General features: G+C 40.2%; 1 pseudogene; it reads left to right on the top strand.

Moving 5' to 3' along the window:
* Positions 1–1,198: 1,198 nt before the first annotated feature.
* LOC132535758 (WD repeat-containing protein 74-like) lies at positions 1,199–15,437 on the top strand (annotated as a pseudogene).
* The last annotated feature ends 1,543 nt before the right edge of the window (positions 15,438–16,980 follow it).

Here is a 16,980-nt window from a genome sequence, read left to right on the forward strand (position 1 = left end):
TAACCTGCTGCACTACCGCCCAACTCCCAGCATCCCTGTTCTTTATCCTTCTGGGAGTCTGGACCAAAATTCTTTATGGGGTGCAGAAGGTGTAAGGTCTGGCTTGTATAATTGCTTCTCCACTGGACATGGATGTTAGCACGTTAATCTATACCCCCAGCCTGTTTCTGTCTTTCCCTAGTGGAGTAGGGCTCTGGAGAGGTGAGGTTCGGGGACATATTGGTGAGGTCATCTGCCTAGGGAAGTCAGGATGGCATCATGGTAGCATCTCCAACTTGGTGGCTTAAAGGCAGTAAGATATGAAGCAGGAAAAACTTTTTAATAAATAGGAACCCAAAGGTAGGAATAGAACAAATGAGTTTAGGGGTCTTTGAGTGGGAAGAAGCTAGGAGCTCTGTTTTAAGTATGTTCCAAGGGGCCCATGACTTCAGTGATTTTTGTCTGAGCCTGATAGCTAACATGCAGATGGACTAAAAATATTTTCTGGGAAGGTGGTGTCCAAGTTGAGAATAGGATTAGAAAACTGGATTAGGGCAGAGAGTAGCTTCCAAATGTGAGGAAAGTTATAAATACCATTAGCTGTTAACCCTATCAATCTGACCTGGGGTCCATATATATTCATATTTAGCACAGGAGCCTGTGTAACCTCTGGAATGAGGATTTTTCTTTGTGATATTCCCATATCTCTTGTCAGTTTCTATTTCTCTTTCTTGCTCTTTTCTCACTTCTCTCTAAGTCCAAAGCCTCAGAGTGAAGTCATATTTCTTATTTCTGGGACTCTCAGCTGAGATTGACACCAACTACCAGAAGAGAATGAACTGGTCTCTATTAGAGACATTAATACTCCAACAAGAGCATCTCAAGGGTCCAAAGTTCCACAAGTGTCAGTCATGGAAAGTAATAATTTTCATTATGTAAACATTTATTGCTCCCCTGACATGTCAGGCACTGTACCATGATGAAAACAAAGTACCCACCTTCATGAAATTTCATTTTTATGAAACCAAAATCATATCAACATATAATGTATGTATATACTGTGTATATCGTGTATATATCATAACCAATATATTAGGTAGCAGTAAGTGGCAAGAGTGAAGCAAGTGGCTAGAAGAAAAGTGGCTAGAAACCGTCCCAATGGATGAGTCATAGAAATCACTGTTTGTTCAGGGGCCAGTTAAGGCTCTTTTAAGGAGACATGTTAGAAGAAATTCAATTAAAATGTGGGAGTAAGTCTTGGGTGATGTGGATATCGTGGATAAGGAAGATTGTAATGAGGAGGATCAGCATAAAAAAAATTCTTAAACTGGAAGATGATGAAGGAGCTACAAGAAAATTGTGACTAGGTGGAAGTGAGGGATAAAAGAAATCAATCTGAGTGGAAGATGATCCTACGCCAGATCACAAACTGTTTTGTAAGCCATGGTAAGGACTTTGAACTTTTTTAAAAAATATTTTTGTGTGTTTTTTTTCTTTATTTTATTTATTTATTCCCTTTTGTTGCCCTTGTTGTTTTATTGTTGTAGTTATTATTGTTGTTGTCGTTGTTGGATAGGACAGAGAGAAATGGAGAGAGGAGGGGAAGACAAAGAGGAGGAGAGAAAGACAGACACCTGCAGACCTGCTTCACCGCCTGTGAAGCGACTCCCCTGCAGGTAGGGAGCCGGGGTTCGAACCGGGATCCTTATGTCGGTCCTTGTGCTTTGCGCCACCTGAGCTTAACCCGCTGTACTACAGCCTGACTCCCGACTTTGAACTTTTTTTCTCATTATGTGATGGGAAGTCAATACAGGACTCTGAGTAAGGGTGTGGTGACAAGACCTTATTTATGTTTAGAAAAAATTCTTCAGACTGATAGGCTCTAGGCAAGAATGCAAGCAGAAACACCAGTTAAGAGGCCACTGCAATGACAACCCTTCAACTTCATTACTCGGGTGAGACCTTTCCTTTCATAGTATACTCTAATTTCATCTCAGGTGGTTCACTTTCTAACAAAGTCCCAAAACCTAGATATACACCAGTTTCTGTGAGAGAGAGCATATGTTCACACGTATCCATAAACTACTGCAAAATATATACCTGAAAGCAGAAGTACACTAGAGTTTGCAGTGAGTACCCCCCTAACACTTCCTCTCCACTATTCCAAGCTTTGGGTCTATGATTGCTCAACAATTTGTTTGGCTTTGTATGTTAACTCTCTTTTCAGTCACCAGGTTCCAGATGTCATCAGGATGCCGGCCAGGCTTCCCTAGACTGAACCCCACCAATGTGTCCTGGAGCCACCAATGTGTCCTGGAGCTCAGCTTCCCCAGAGACACACCCTACTAGGGAAAGAGAGAGGCAGACTGGGAGTATGAAACGACCAGTCAACGCCCATGTTCAGCGGGGAAGCAATTACAGAAGCCAGACCTTCTACCTTCTGCAACCCACAATGACCCTGGGTTCATGCTCCCAGAGGGATAGAGAATGGGAAAGCTATCAGGGGAGGGGGTGGGAAATGGAGATTGGGTGGTGGGAATTGTGTGGAATTGTACCCCTCCTACCCTATGTTTTTGTTAATCCTTTCTTAAATAAAAAATTTTAAAAAAATTTAAAAAAAAGAAAAAAAGAGGCCACTGCAGCAGCTCATAGAAGAGATGATAGTGGCTTAGACTAGAAAATTTGACATTATCTAGACTGCAGTGTAATCGCCGGTGGCATTAATTGAACAGTCACTGGCGGCTTTGGAAGGAGGATCTTCATATGTGAAGTGTGTGAAGTATGTGAAGTGTCATCATTAGACCCTATACACTAATGAAGAACATTTAAATAGGATAATATGTCCCCTTTCATCAAATACCTCCGATTTAATAAGCAGGAATGGAAATTTAAAGAGAGAATAGTATATTCCAGATCATTCACATAATTAATAGCAGACTCTGAACTCATACAAATTTATCTAATTCAAAACCTAGAGTTAGCGGTCAGGAGATGGCTCATTTTGTAAAGTCCCACCTTATCATATTGGAGAACCTCGTTAAGACCCATAAGAAGCTTCATGGACAGTGAAGCAGTGCTGTAGTGTCTCTCTGTCATATCTAAGTAACTTTTTGATTTGCTCCAAAAGCAGTCATTCAGTGGAACCACTGGAGTGAGACTCCAGTGCCACTTTAGAAACCTAAGGGAAGGATGGGTAGGGAGTCTTCGGGGTCCTGGTTGCATGATGGTGAGAAAAGGCTTAAGTTGGGGGTGAGAGTGTTTTTGTAGTCACAGAAAGATGAAAAATCATATCCACATCTCACCAACTGTACTGTAAACCATTACCCTCTCCCAATAAAGTGATTAAAATAAACAAACCTATGGTTAGATCTTGGCCTACAGAAACTATATAGGCCAACAGTTACTTGTGCTGTGTTAATATCTTAGACAAATATTTTTAGTCTGGGTAAGGAAAGAATGCTATCATATATTACTCCTTGGCAACAGAATACACAAGAGGACTAGAATTGTTATGCACCCCTATGTTCATAGCTACATTATTCACAACAGCCAGAGTGGAAGCATCCTAAAGGCTTATTGACAGATGACTGGATAAAGAAGTTATAGTTTATATACTCCATGGAATATTACTCTGCAATTAAAAAAAAGATGATACTGTGTTCTTGCAGATAGAATGGTTAGAACTGGAGATGATTATGCTTAGTGAAATGAGTCTGGAGTGATAGTGACAAGAAGGAATCTTCAGACCCACTCAGTGGAACTGAGAGTGGACCTTGGGGTGTATCAGATGAATCAAGATCCAGTTCACCCCAGCATGATTGCCTCTCATGGGAAAGAGAATTCTTTGAATATGTGGGGCCTGTAGGTATCTGGGGAACCTGTGTTCAGAGCCAAGAATGCGCAGGATGACAAACTTGTGCTTGGGTTCCCATGTGGGATCAGTTCTTCCAAAAGTCACAGAAGCTCATCACCTAAAGGTTACCAGAAGGACAAAGTCTACAATCCAGCTTCCCCCTAGCATCAATAGATTCTAGTAGCCACCTATGAAGAGTACCCACTGACAGCCATGACCCTCACCCAGGTGCAAGGTGCCTAGGGGGTTAGCTGAAAGGGTCTGGAAGGCAGGGTCCAAGAGTTGCAGTGCCATCTCTGAAGCCCCTACTAGCTCCCTGTGGCTTGGACAGAGCATGGAGGATACACAGGATCCAGAATCCTCAGGGTCTGGACCAAATATTTGACTCAAGGCTCAACTAAATTGTCTCCTCTTGACAGGCAAGGACAGCTGCAAATATGAATCCCAAGAACCTCAAGAGCCCCCAAAGTGCCTTTGGCAGACACAGAAACTGGTAAACTCTGGTCCTCCTTGGAGATAGCTGACAAGCAGAAAACATACACACACACACGCACACACACACACACACACACACACACAATCTAAGAAATCCTAATTTTGGAATGCACTACTTGATGGCCTTTGGCTTTTGAATCCAAGAAGTACATAAAATGATTGACTCTTAAACTGTACTCTTCATTTTGAACACAAAGCATGTTTGTGTAGTTTGTGTTTGTGTAGAGTTTGAGTCTCTCTGATTCTTAAAGAAGTGGTCTGTGAACCATATTAAGTACTGACAAGAAAAGAAGGTGGGAAGTATTGAAACATACTTCCTTGGAACATACTTTCTTGATGGGATGGCCTTGGAAGTCTAAATCAGAATTGGCTGTGGGTGAACCAACAGCTGACAGGGCTGTTTCCTACCAAGTGAGAGTTTAATAAACAAAATCACAATAGGCCCCAACTTGGCTTCAGCATTTTTGAAAATGACATCCAAGATGGCATAATCACTGAGGAGAAAATCACAGCCTGGCTTGCAGTTTGAAATTGCTAGCTTGGTGGCAGCTGTTGTTCACTGTCCATGGTTGAACTGCTCTGTCATTAGATTTCAGATTAGGATAACACAAGGGAAGAGGAGGATGCTTCCATCTTCCTTGGTTATTCAGCAAATTAATAACCCAGGAAAATCTTATTTGATCAATTAAGTACTTACTGTGTGTGGTCATACCAACCATGAAGGGGTAAGGGGTGACATTTCCCCTGCTCTCAGGGTGTTTTCAGTATTGCTAACATTCAAAAGAAATTATGAAAACAAGGTATGACAGTAATCAATGTACTTCCTCTCGGCTCTAAATCTACTCTTCTTTGCTCTGTTTTGTAATACTGGAGCTGGACCCTGTAAGCATTGTTCCTTTGTTAGAGTGCATTGTTCCTACTTGACAAGGCAAAGTGCTTCCTCTTCCTGGTAACTGCACTCCTCCTAGAGGCTGTTATGTCATTTCCTTTCCTTTTTCATATTCTAAAGGACACTTGTAGTTATTTGGCTCATAGCCTCTTCCTCCATGTTCAAAATAAGCAGAGTAAGATCTTCGGAACCCTCTCCTTCCTTCTGATAGGGACCCTTGTGAATATACCATACCCACTCACATAATCCAGTATAATTTTCACATCCCTGGATATTTAATCACACCAGTGAAGTCCCTTTTGCCATACAAGATAACATATTCATAGGTGTAGAGGATTATAGGACAAGGACATCTTTGGGCAGGGGGCTGGCATTATCAGCCTATTCCAGTAGTGTTGCAAGTTTAAGTTGGTGATCATTATAAGCCTCATTTAAAGGGTATAATTTGAGCAAGAGCTTGAGATAGAGGTGACAACCATGAAGTTATATTTATGGACAGTGATCTGAAAAGAGATAACAGCCAGTGCAAAGGCCCAGAGGCTAGAAGAAGATTCCTAGTGTGATAAAGGAACAAGGAGATTTGGCTCAAAATAAGAGTGTCAAGAAATAAAGTCAGAGAGAGAGAAAGTTCGATATTTTGGGTAGAGAACTGGTGTGAATAGGACAGCCTTACAGGCTAAATGTACTCTCTGGCTACCATATTGAAATTTTTCTATAAGGAGGCCAAAAACTGATTGTTAATGATTGCTTGCAATGCTACATGAATAAGAAGGCTAAGAATGGATTCACCATGGCCACTGGAAGAAGAAAACACAACTGTGATCTCTTAGGTCTCCTTCCCAGCCCTATAATGGATATGGGGTTCCTGGAATGTTAGACTAAGGGAACGTGTTGCCTGTACTTAATAGAGAACAATAAAAAAGATTTTAAACAGTCATAGATATGTTTCGGCAAGGCAGCAATGAGAAAAAGCTGTGTTACTGAACTAAAATTTCAAATGTGCACATTTATCATATTCTTGATACCTCTTGTGATGTATTTGATAGACCCTGAAATGTCTAACACATGCATGACTTGTGATACAAGCTTCTTGGCTGTACAATTTTATTTTTAATTGCGAACACCTAACAATTCAGATGGTCCCTTTCCTCAATCAACCGGATGCTATTTAAATCTGCAGATGTGACGCATGTGGTAGAGAGAGAGAGATTTATCATCAGTTCTCAAGCCAGTCCTTACAAAGAACCTCTCCTTTTGGAAGGTCACTAAAGGCTTGATTTCTCCTCTACAGCTTTGCAGAACTTGAAATTGGCTTTACCAAACACTCAAGATAATCAGTCCTGGGGAATCAAGACAGGGATAGTACACCCAAGTGCTAATTAACTAACTTGAGGTGTGAGGATTAGAACAGTCATTATTCTACAGAGAACACTTGCTCCTGACAATAACCACTTCAATGACTAAATTACAGATTATAAAAATCATATTAATAAAAGTTTAAAATTATATATTTCTTCATTTAAGTCACTGCTCTAGTCACATTTTTATATGTTTACTCAACAAATAATCATTGAGCACCTTCTTTTTTTAATGTGAATTTCTTTTTATTTATAAAACAGAAGTATTGACAAGACCATAGGAAAACAGGGGTACAATTCCACACAATTCCCACTACCAGAACTCTGTATCCAATCCCCTCCCTTGATAGCTTTCTTATTCTTTATCCCTCTGGGAGTATGGACCCAGGATCCTTATGGGGTGCAGAAGGTGGGAGGTCTGGCTTCTGTAATTGCTTTCCCGCTGAACATGGGCATTGACAGGTCGATCCATACTCCCAGCCTGTCTCTCTCTTTCTTTGTCCTGGAGGTGGGGCTCCAGGACATATTAGTGGGGTCCTCTGCCAAGCGACGTCAGGTTGGCATTATGATAGCATGTGGAACCTGGTGGCTGAAAAAGAGTTAACATATAAAGCAGAACAAATTGTTGACTAATCATGAACCTAAAGACAAGAATATTGCAGATGAAGATTTAGGGTCTCCGTTTTGGAAAAAGCTAGTAGGTCTATTTTAGGTATATTCCAAGGGGCCCATGACCCTACTAGTTTTTGCCTGAGCTTGACATTTAATATACAGGTGACCTAAGTCATTGTTTGGGGAGATGGTGTGATAGTTGGGAAAAGAACTAGAAAGCTGGTTCATGGAAGAGAGTAGCTCCCAAATATGTACCTTTTTTATACCAGACATGTTGTTAGCACTTAGGAAACATCAGTTGAAGGAAAAAAAAAAAGACAAAGTCAATAGGATCGTTTGATGGACTGGCTATGAAGAGTGAAATAGAGATAAGCCAGAGCAGAACCTAAGTGTTAGGGAAGGAAAGATGACCAGTGAAGAAATCTCCAGGATGAGGGTGTTCTGTTCTGGGCATTGCCCTGGGTTCCTTTTGTTATCTCCAAATCTTCAGTCAGTCCATTGCACGAAACAGCCTTGTTAGTGACATGGGAAGAAAATTAGGGTGAAATGGTAGTGCCTGTGAACCAGTAGTAAGTGTGGAACAAGAGTTTGGATGGAGTTGGAAATCAGAAAGATCAGAAAACTGTCAGTCTCACCACTTCAATAATCCTTACAAACACAGTGACAAGGACGAGAAAAAAAAATAGCTCAATTGGGAGGATGCCTATTTTATCATGCACATAACCCAGATTTGAGCATGGCCCCACTACATTGGAGGAAGCTTCTGTGCTGTAGTCAGTATCTCCCTGCCCAGCCCCTCAACCTGGAAAAAAAAAGTCATCCCAAAATAATGAGGACATGGCAATGAAAAAAACAAACAAATATATACTGTGACATACCCTGGGTATCCCATAACATAGAGATAAGTTGAGAAACTGGAGGAAGTTCATTTGCAATTCGTAAAACAAGGAGGGACTCACAACGCTAAAAGATTTGCATGCATTTAGGTATTTTGTATGCATTACCTTTCATTGCCTCCATGTGGAGCTGGAGACAAAGTTCACAGGAGATCAAGTATAACATGTGGGTGTCAAAGCAATAGGAAGAGCCCCATAGTTGTCCCTCTCTCTCCCTCCCTCTCTCTCTCTCTGAAAAAGATCACCCCCAAGAGGTAAAATCACATATATACAAGGTTCTAGTTCATACATGTAATTATATATAATTTAGAAATTAGGATAAACATATTAGCCCTCATGACCTCAGAATATAAGCACTCAAAATATTCTCATTCCGTGAGAAAGTTGGAATCTAGAGTGAGTCTGAATTGCTTACCCTCACCCAGCAAGAAAGAGAGAGTGAACTTAAGCCTTAAAAATGTGTCTTTTTTTTTTGTTCCTGTAAAATATTTTCCTAGGGTTGACAATGAAAATGATTATGTATAGTAATTTTATATGTGTTTATTTACATAGGTTGTCATTAGACTCATTTATATATATTTTAGGTGTTAAGGTGTTTTGATGATTCTCAACAGATTCTTATAAATATTTAAAGTAAATAAACTCTTAACTGTGGTATATTAACTATAATCAGCATGGTTTAAACTAGGTGCATAAATTTTCTCTGCATTGTTCACTTTGCTCTTCAACATCAGAGATACCTCCTGACACATTATTGATGTTCAACAAGTGTCTGTGAAGTGAGCAGTTGGTGGATCCATCTAACCATCTAGCTTGATTAGGATAGTCACAAAATCTGATCCCTGCCTGGATTAAGTTGTACCCAAGACGGATTCATTTTCATTTGAAAATGCTTGAGGTGACACACCAGGATAAAGCAGGATGTAGTGTCAAACAATGAACTATCTAGGAAAACAAGATTTTCTGTGTAAGTGACAATTTCATCTTCCAATTAAGTAGTGGCTCCCATCCAAGAGCCTACCTAGGCTCTCTGCCACTTTCTAAATTGGGGAGGAGAAATCTACCTTTACTTCTTCTGGTACCCAGAACCATACTAATTCCTACTGACTTCCTTTAAGCAATATTCTGTGATCTGTGCATTTTCTTCTGTGGCTCTGCCTTCTCTTCCTTTCTAAGTCATACCTACATCTGTTCTTACTTCTGATTGCCCTTCCTTTTTTCCTCTTCTCTCTCCAGGTCTTGATGGAGTTGGAGTTCAGAGCTCTCTGGTCATCTTCCCCTAACATTTCTCTCCTTCGAAGACTATGAACCAAAATTCTCTTTTTTTATTTTAAAAATATTTTTTATTTTTTATTTATAAAAAGGAAACACTGACAAAATCATAGGATAAGAGGGGTACAACTCCACACAATTCCCACCATCAGAACTACATATCCCATCCCCTTCCCTGATAGCTTTCCTATTCTTTTTTTTTTAATTTAAGAAAGGATTAATTAACAAAACCATAGGGTAAGAGGGGTACAACTCCACACAATTCCCACCACCCAATCTCCATATCCCAGCCCCTCCCCTGATAGCTTTCCCATTCTCTATTCCTCTGGGAGCATGGACCCAGGGTCATTGTGGGTTGCAGAAGGTAGAAGGTCTGGCTTCTGTAATTGCTTCCCCGCTGAACATAGGCATTGACTGGTCGGTCGTTCCATACTCCCATTCTGCCTCTCTCTTTCCCTAGTAGGGCGTGTCTCTGGGGAAGCAGAGCTCCAGGACACATTGGTGGGGTCTTCAATCCAAGGAAGCCTGGCCAGCATCCTGATGACATCTGGAACCTGGTGACAGAAAAGAGAGTTAACATACAAAGCCAAACAAATTGTCGAGCAATCATGGACCCAAAGCTTGGAATAATGGAGAGGAAGTGTTAGGGAGTTACTCACTGAAAACTCTAGTGTACTTCTGCTTTCAGGTGTACATTTTGCAGTAGTTTATGGATACGTGTGAACGTATGCTCTCTCTCACAGAAACTGGTGTATATCTAGGTTTTGGGACTTTGTTAGAAAGTGAACCACCTGAGATGAAATTAGAGTATACTATGAAAGGAAAGGTCTCACCCGAGTAATGAAGCTGAAGGGTTGTCATTCCACTCGTGAAGTCTCTGGACACAGTCTGAAGTGAAGCATGTTGAGGTGGCAGTCGTTGCGTTGGTTAGGTTGTGATCGGCAGATGCAATATTATTTGATATGGATTGGGAGAGGCATACGGGAAAGTGGGCCCTATCCAAGGGTTCCAGGACTGGGGGAAGTAGGGGCTCTATAGTGGAGATGTGAGGTTCCTGCTGTCTTAGGGTTCAAAAAGACAATTGATAGCTAATGTTATCATCACATTATTTGGTAATTGGGTTAACTTTGAAAAGTCCTTTTGTTATGGTTTGCTGTACAGTATCCAGTATCTTGTATATAGCTGTGCTATTGGATGCTTCTGATCTACTTGGTCTAGGCTTTTGAGAGAGTCCGCATATCAAATACACAGCCTATATATTAAACAGATTCAGTTTGTGTTTTGAAAAACTTTGAGACATACAATTGATTTTCCCCCTCTCATATTAATTAACTAGTGATTTATATGTCTACATTTTGCTAGGAGTGTACATAAACACCATTCCCACCACCAGAAGACTGTGACCCATCCCTCTGACCCACTCCCACCCCCCACTGGCCCAGGAAGCTGCATGTCTACCCCTCACCACAAGGTTTTTACTTTGGTGCCCTACTTACAATTTGGTCAGGTCCTGCTTTTAGTTTCCCTTTCAGATCTTCTTCCTCAACTTCTGTTGATGAGTGGGATCATCCCATACTCATCTTTATCTTTCTGACTTAGCTCACTTAACATAATTCCTTCTAGCTCTGTCCAAGATGGGTCAGAGAAGGTGGGTTCATTGTTCTTGATAGCTGCACAAAATTCTTTATAGAGTGCAGAAGGTGGGAGTTTTGGCTTCTGTAATTTCTTCTCCAATGAGCATGGGCACTAGCAGGTTGAACCATACCCCCAGCCTGTTTCTATCCTTCCCTGGTGTGGTAGGGCTCTAGAGTAATGCGGTTCCAGGACACATCAGTGAGGTCACCTGCCCAGGGAAGCCAGGATGAAATCATAATAGCATCCATATCTTGGTGGCTGAAATGTGGTAAGATATAAAGTGGGACAAAATGATTAATGAACAGGAACCAAAAAATAGGAACAGAGGTGATGAGAATAGGAATCTTGGGGTGGAAAGAGGCTAGGAAGTCTATTTTAGGTATGTTCTTGGTGCCCATGACTTTCATAGGTTTTGCTTGAATTTGATAGCTAACGTGGAGGTGGACAAATTTATTGTCTGGGAAGATGGTGTCAGAGTCAAGAATATGGCTAGAAAGTTGAATTAGGGCAGAGTGTAGCTCCCAAACTTGAAGAAAATCTATGAATAAAATTAAAGTTTACCCCTATCAACCTGACCCAGGGCCCGTATATATAACACAGGAGCCTGTGTAACCTCTAAGTCCCTGTCAGTCTGAGCTCACAGTTCATGGTCACAGTTGGAAACATTGCAGGCTGCACTCATTCAGGACCACTCTTCCTTGAGTGGCAGGGTAGGATGACCCAACCTCTCTTCAGAGACTAGGGCAGTCCCTTCCATTGGTATTTTATAGGGAAGACAAGTTCCTGATGTGGACCACAAGAGGAACTGAAGTTCCTGATGAAAGTGACCATTGATGGTGAAGAGAGGGACATATTAGAGATCCAGACCCATCATATCTGTGTGGAATCCCAAAGATTCCCTGACTAGGGCCTCAGCTGATAGGGTGGTCTGATATTGACCAAAAAGGTCACCATTAAGTAAGCCAGTCCGTCTCTTGCCCTTATCTGGCTTTTGTAGTTCTTTCTTTATATGATGAGTTTAGACTTTCTCCTAGTTGCTAAAGTATTGAGTGTCATTTGTTGTATGAAAATTGGTATTATGTTTATGGGTCTGCCTTCTTTGGCCTTTCTACTAGACTGGCAAGCTTATTAGGTCTAAGTCTAATCACTTAGAGAAGTTATGATGCCTTCTTTAGACCCTTCTACTAGGATCCCAGGATTATTGGGTCTAATTTTAATCACAGAGGGCTATTAAGCACTTTTTACTTTGAGTTATATAATTGCCCCTTGTTTATGTGTACTTGTACACCTATACCCAGTATCATAGGTCCTACCTTGTATCTAGTATCTGTAACTTTATTAGATAATGTGCCATCTGAAATGGAATGAGGTAATCCCATGTGTTAGGAAAGATCTTCCAGATTAGAGGAGTTGGGAGGCTGACATCTCAGGTTTGGTGTCTCTGGTGACAATCAGCAGTAACAAGTCAGTAGCAACATAATGTGGGATGGCAGCACTGATTTAGCAGAGGTCAATAGAAACAGTATGGCAATAAGGGGGTAGAGAGAAGAAACATCAAGAAATATGGGAATAGTCCTAGAGGTTCCAGGACTAGGAGAAATATAAATCTTAAAGAAAAAGGGAAGGTGTCCTTGTAGTCTTAGAAAGAGTTTAAAAGGGAGTCGGGCGGGAGCACAGCAGGTTAAGCACGGGTGGCACAAAGTGCAAGGACCAGCATTAACGATCCTGGTTTAAGACCCCGGCTCTGCACCTGTAGGGAAGTCGCTTCACAAGTGGTGAAGCAGGTATTCAGGTGTCTATCTTTTTTTAATATTTATTTATTTATTTATTTATTTATTTATCCCCTTTTGTTGCCCTTGTTGTTTTATCATTGTAGTCATTATTGTTGTTGTTGGATAAGACAGAGAGAAATGGAGAGAGGAGACGAAGACAGAGCGGGAGAGAAAGACACCTACAGACCTGCTTCACCACTTGTGACACGACTCCCTTGCAGGTGGGGAGCTGGGGGCTTGAACCAGGATCCTTACGCTGGTCCTTGCATTTTGTGCCACCTGTACTTAATCCGCTGCACTACCACCTGACTCCCGCAGATATCTACCTTTCTCTCCCTCTCTGTCTTCCCCTCCTCTCTCCATTTCTCTGTCCTATCTGACAACGACGACAACAATAATAACTACAACAATAAAACAACAAGGGCAACAAAAGGGAATAAGTATTTTTAAAAGTTTAAAATAGCAATAGTTGTTTATTATTATTATTATTACCAAGTTATTTGGGAGTTTGTTTTTCTATGAAAATCCAGTGGTTAGGATCTACTGTGATATATTTGACTTCACTATGCATTGTGCCCTTCAGGGGCATCTACTAGTCACTATATCGTAGATACTGGGAGGGCCAAATGGTTTTGATCTATGTGGCCTAAAGTTGTAGATAACATATATTTTTTAAAAACTATATATACACATATATTTTTAGAAATTCTTGAACAATTTAAACCCAGTGTCAGAGTTTGAGTATCTTACAAATCTAAGACATTAAACACTTAAGCTAAAAAAAAAACATTTATACTTAGAGCTATGGTCTAGAAAGTTAGAGAACTTACAGTAGTAGATCTATCTCACCCACACTCCGAGGCTTCAGTGCTTCTATGGATGTCTTAGCTGTAGTTGGTGAGGTGTATTAAGATCATAATTGTAGATATTTTTTATTTGGGGGGAGAGTCTGGACTGTCCACCATTACTCCATGGTCACGCCTCCCAGATGTCCCTTTTCACACTTTCTTCCAGCTGTTAGCCTGTTCAGACCCTCTTTTGGGTATCCACCCTCTCTTTTGAATGACATTATGCCCACACAAATCCATACCACAGTTAGCTTTCATAGTGCCTAGTTCCTAGAACATCTTCACAAAATATACGTTTGAATGTCCATTTGTCCATTTGTTACTTTTAATTGAAAAGCAGATCATGAAAATGTGCTGATAATGAATGCATAGCATAAAATATCTAGTTCAATAATATTATCAACAGTTCAAAAGTTGCCTTCATGTTCTTGAACTTGTCACTCACCCTACTAAGAATCAACATTGCCATTCTCCCTTCCTCCTCTACCTTTAATTTCCAGTTGATTAACATAGTCTGATAAGATAATTTGTTTGAGGGTATTTTAAAAGTCTTATCTGAAGCTTCTACTTTAAAGACCCAGATAAAAAGATTTTCTCATCTCTTGAATCTTTTAAAATATGTTCAAAAGATAGAAATAACCTATATTGTGTATTATTTTTATTGTTGCTATTATTATTACTTTGTAAAAACACCATATTAAAACAGCATTTCAGTCTCTGACCGTGTTAAATGGAAAAAACAGGAAATAAGTTCATATCAAAGAGGTAATTAAAATCCTATGAAGAGCTGACATGACACAACTTAGGTATATTCAGTCAAGATTTCTGTTACTTCAGAAAGATATCAATATATTTTAGCCAAGCCACCTATCCTATCTAAAGATGAGCATGCATCTTGCTTTCAGTCATTCAATAGCGATAGGGATTACTTCCCTCTTAATCAGATTTCATACTGGCAAAAAGGTGAATGTCTATAGATAGCTGTCTCCACACCCACACCTTCTCTCTTTTTTATTTATTTATTTATTTTATTTTGTTGCCCTTGTTTTCTATTGTTGTAGTTATTATTGTTGTTATTGATGTCATCATTGTTGGATAGGACAGAGAGAAATGGAGAGAGGAGGGGAAGACAGAGAGGGGGAGAGAATTATAGACACCTGCAGACCTGCTTCACTGCTTGTGAAGCGACTCCCCTGCAGGTGGGGAGCGGGTGTGGGGGGGGCGGCTCGAACCAGGATCCTTACTCCGGTCCTGGCGCACTTAACCCACTGCGCGACTGCCAGACTCCCCCCAACACCTTCTCTTAAAGTCTGAGTTTGGGTAGTAAAAAATAGTGGCATTTAAACATATGTATATATATATATATGCATATATGCATATATATATATATAGAGAGAGAGAGAGAGAGAGAGAAGGAGAAAATGAATTTCTGAAATTACCTTTGAGAAAATTTTATTTGACTATCAGTGCTTCAAGCTTCTGAGAAGTTTTATTCCAGGAAGAGTTAATTAAATGCAATGCATCCTGAGGCTCAAGAGCTGAAAGCTTAATGAGATCCAATGTTTCATGTGAAACTACTTAAGTTGAAACTGTGGCAGAATTATCTCAAAACTCCTGATGAAGCTTCAAACTTGATATGTTCTTCATTTCATTTTTTTTGTCTGACACAGCACAGTCAACTGCAGTGTATATTTCTACATTTATGAATACCATAATCTCCTTAGTTCACTTTGGGAAGGCAATTGGAGATGAATTTTATTTTGATGCTGTTTTAGATGCTGTTGTGTCTAATAATGATAATGATAGTATATGGAATCTGGCACTATGAAAATGCAAAAGCTGCTTGGGAAAGAGAAACCCCAAATTTCATAAGAAAATGCTCATTATCCTTCACCAGCAGCAGATAAAGTTGAAATTTATTTCTTCTGATGGCTTGCAGCCCAAAACTCTCAACCATTTCCAAGGCACACAGATTATAGCACTTTGGAAATCTCCCAATATGGAAGGGCACAGGAATAATTTTGCTTTCTGGTTAGAAAGCCAGAGTTCTGTATGTGTCTTGAGCTTTACAGTTGTGTTGAATTCCCTGAATTCTACTGTAGTTTCTGCAGGCATCATTAGTAAAAGGCAAGGGAAGGTGAGCAGAAGCTGTAGAAGAAAGAGTGGCAATGATGATGGATCTGGCAAGGAGTCGGGAATGTGCAGCTTGTAGAGCTTTGCATCATTCACACACCCCATCCACAGGCCCCCTTGCCAGAGAATAACATATCACCTTTTTCTCCTTGACTGTGGTGGGGACAGGATGAAAAAACAAGGGTACTAGAGCTGGGGAAAGAGCATTAAGGTTATACAAAAGACTGAGAAGGTCCCAGGTTCAATCATCAACGCTACCATAAGTCAGAGCTGAGCAGTGCTCTGGTCTTTTTTGTCTCTGTCTCTCTCTGTCTCTCTCTCTCTCAAAACATATAAAATATTTTTAATGAGGATACTGAAAGTCAGAAGCATGCACCTAGCAATGGCTCACATGCTCCTGATACAGTGTTGGAGCAGTCATCATGTTCATTACTAATACCTGGGTTTCTGATGGTTTTCAGTCTCCTGGTCTACAAGTCCAATTTATTTAACAACTAAATGTACCTCATAGAAGCAATGTGTCCTTATTATCTAACATGTTCCATTTTGCTGTAATTTCCCTTTTGGTCTCTGCCAGTGACAATCAGCTAAGAGTGAGAAAACTAGAACTATCATATCTAGATTTATGCAAATAAATATACACTGCACAGATTAGATATATAGACTGTCATGGATAGATCACAACTTTGATTCCTCCTGTCTGAAAATTAGGATAACAGAACACGCTTTGTTACGTTTTCATAGCAGTGATACTCTTCATTCTTAATTTTTAAATTGCAAATAAGCTATAAATCATTAACCATAACATTGGCTTAATGAAAAGATCATATCTTATAAAATCAGATCATTTAAGAATCTATAAATAAGCTGAGTGGTATGTAAATTACTTAATGGAAAGAGAAATAGCTTTTCAATTGATTTAAAAAAATGTTTCCTCTGTTACTTTTAGCCTATTCATAGACCCATATCTGAATTAAACGTTGAGCTGCACACCATTTGTGCCAGGAACAGACAGAACATTCCAGCACTTCTCAAATTTTAATGTGCTTATTAATCACCTAGAGATTTTTTTTTGGTACCAGGATTATCTCTGGGGCTCAATACCTGCACAACATCATTGCCAGCAGACATTCCCCTCCTCTATTATTCCTGATAGAGACAGAGAAACAAAGAGAGAGAGAGAGAGAGAGAGAGAGAGAGAGAGAGGGAGAGAGGAGGGGAGGGGGGAGAAGGAGAGG

Source organism: Erinaceus europaeus, chromosome X (genome assembly GCF_950295315.1).
Source record: "Erinaceus europaeus chromosome X, mEriEur2.1, whole genome shotgun sequence".
Classification (NCBI taxonomy): domain Eukaryota; kingdom Metazoa; phylum Chordata; class Mammalia; order Eulipotyphla; family Erinaceidae; genus Erinaceus; species Erinaceus europaeus.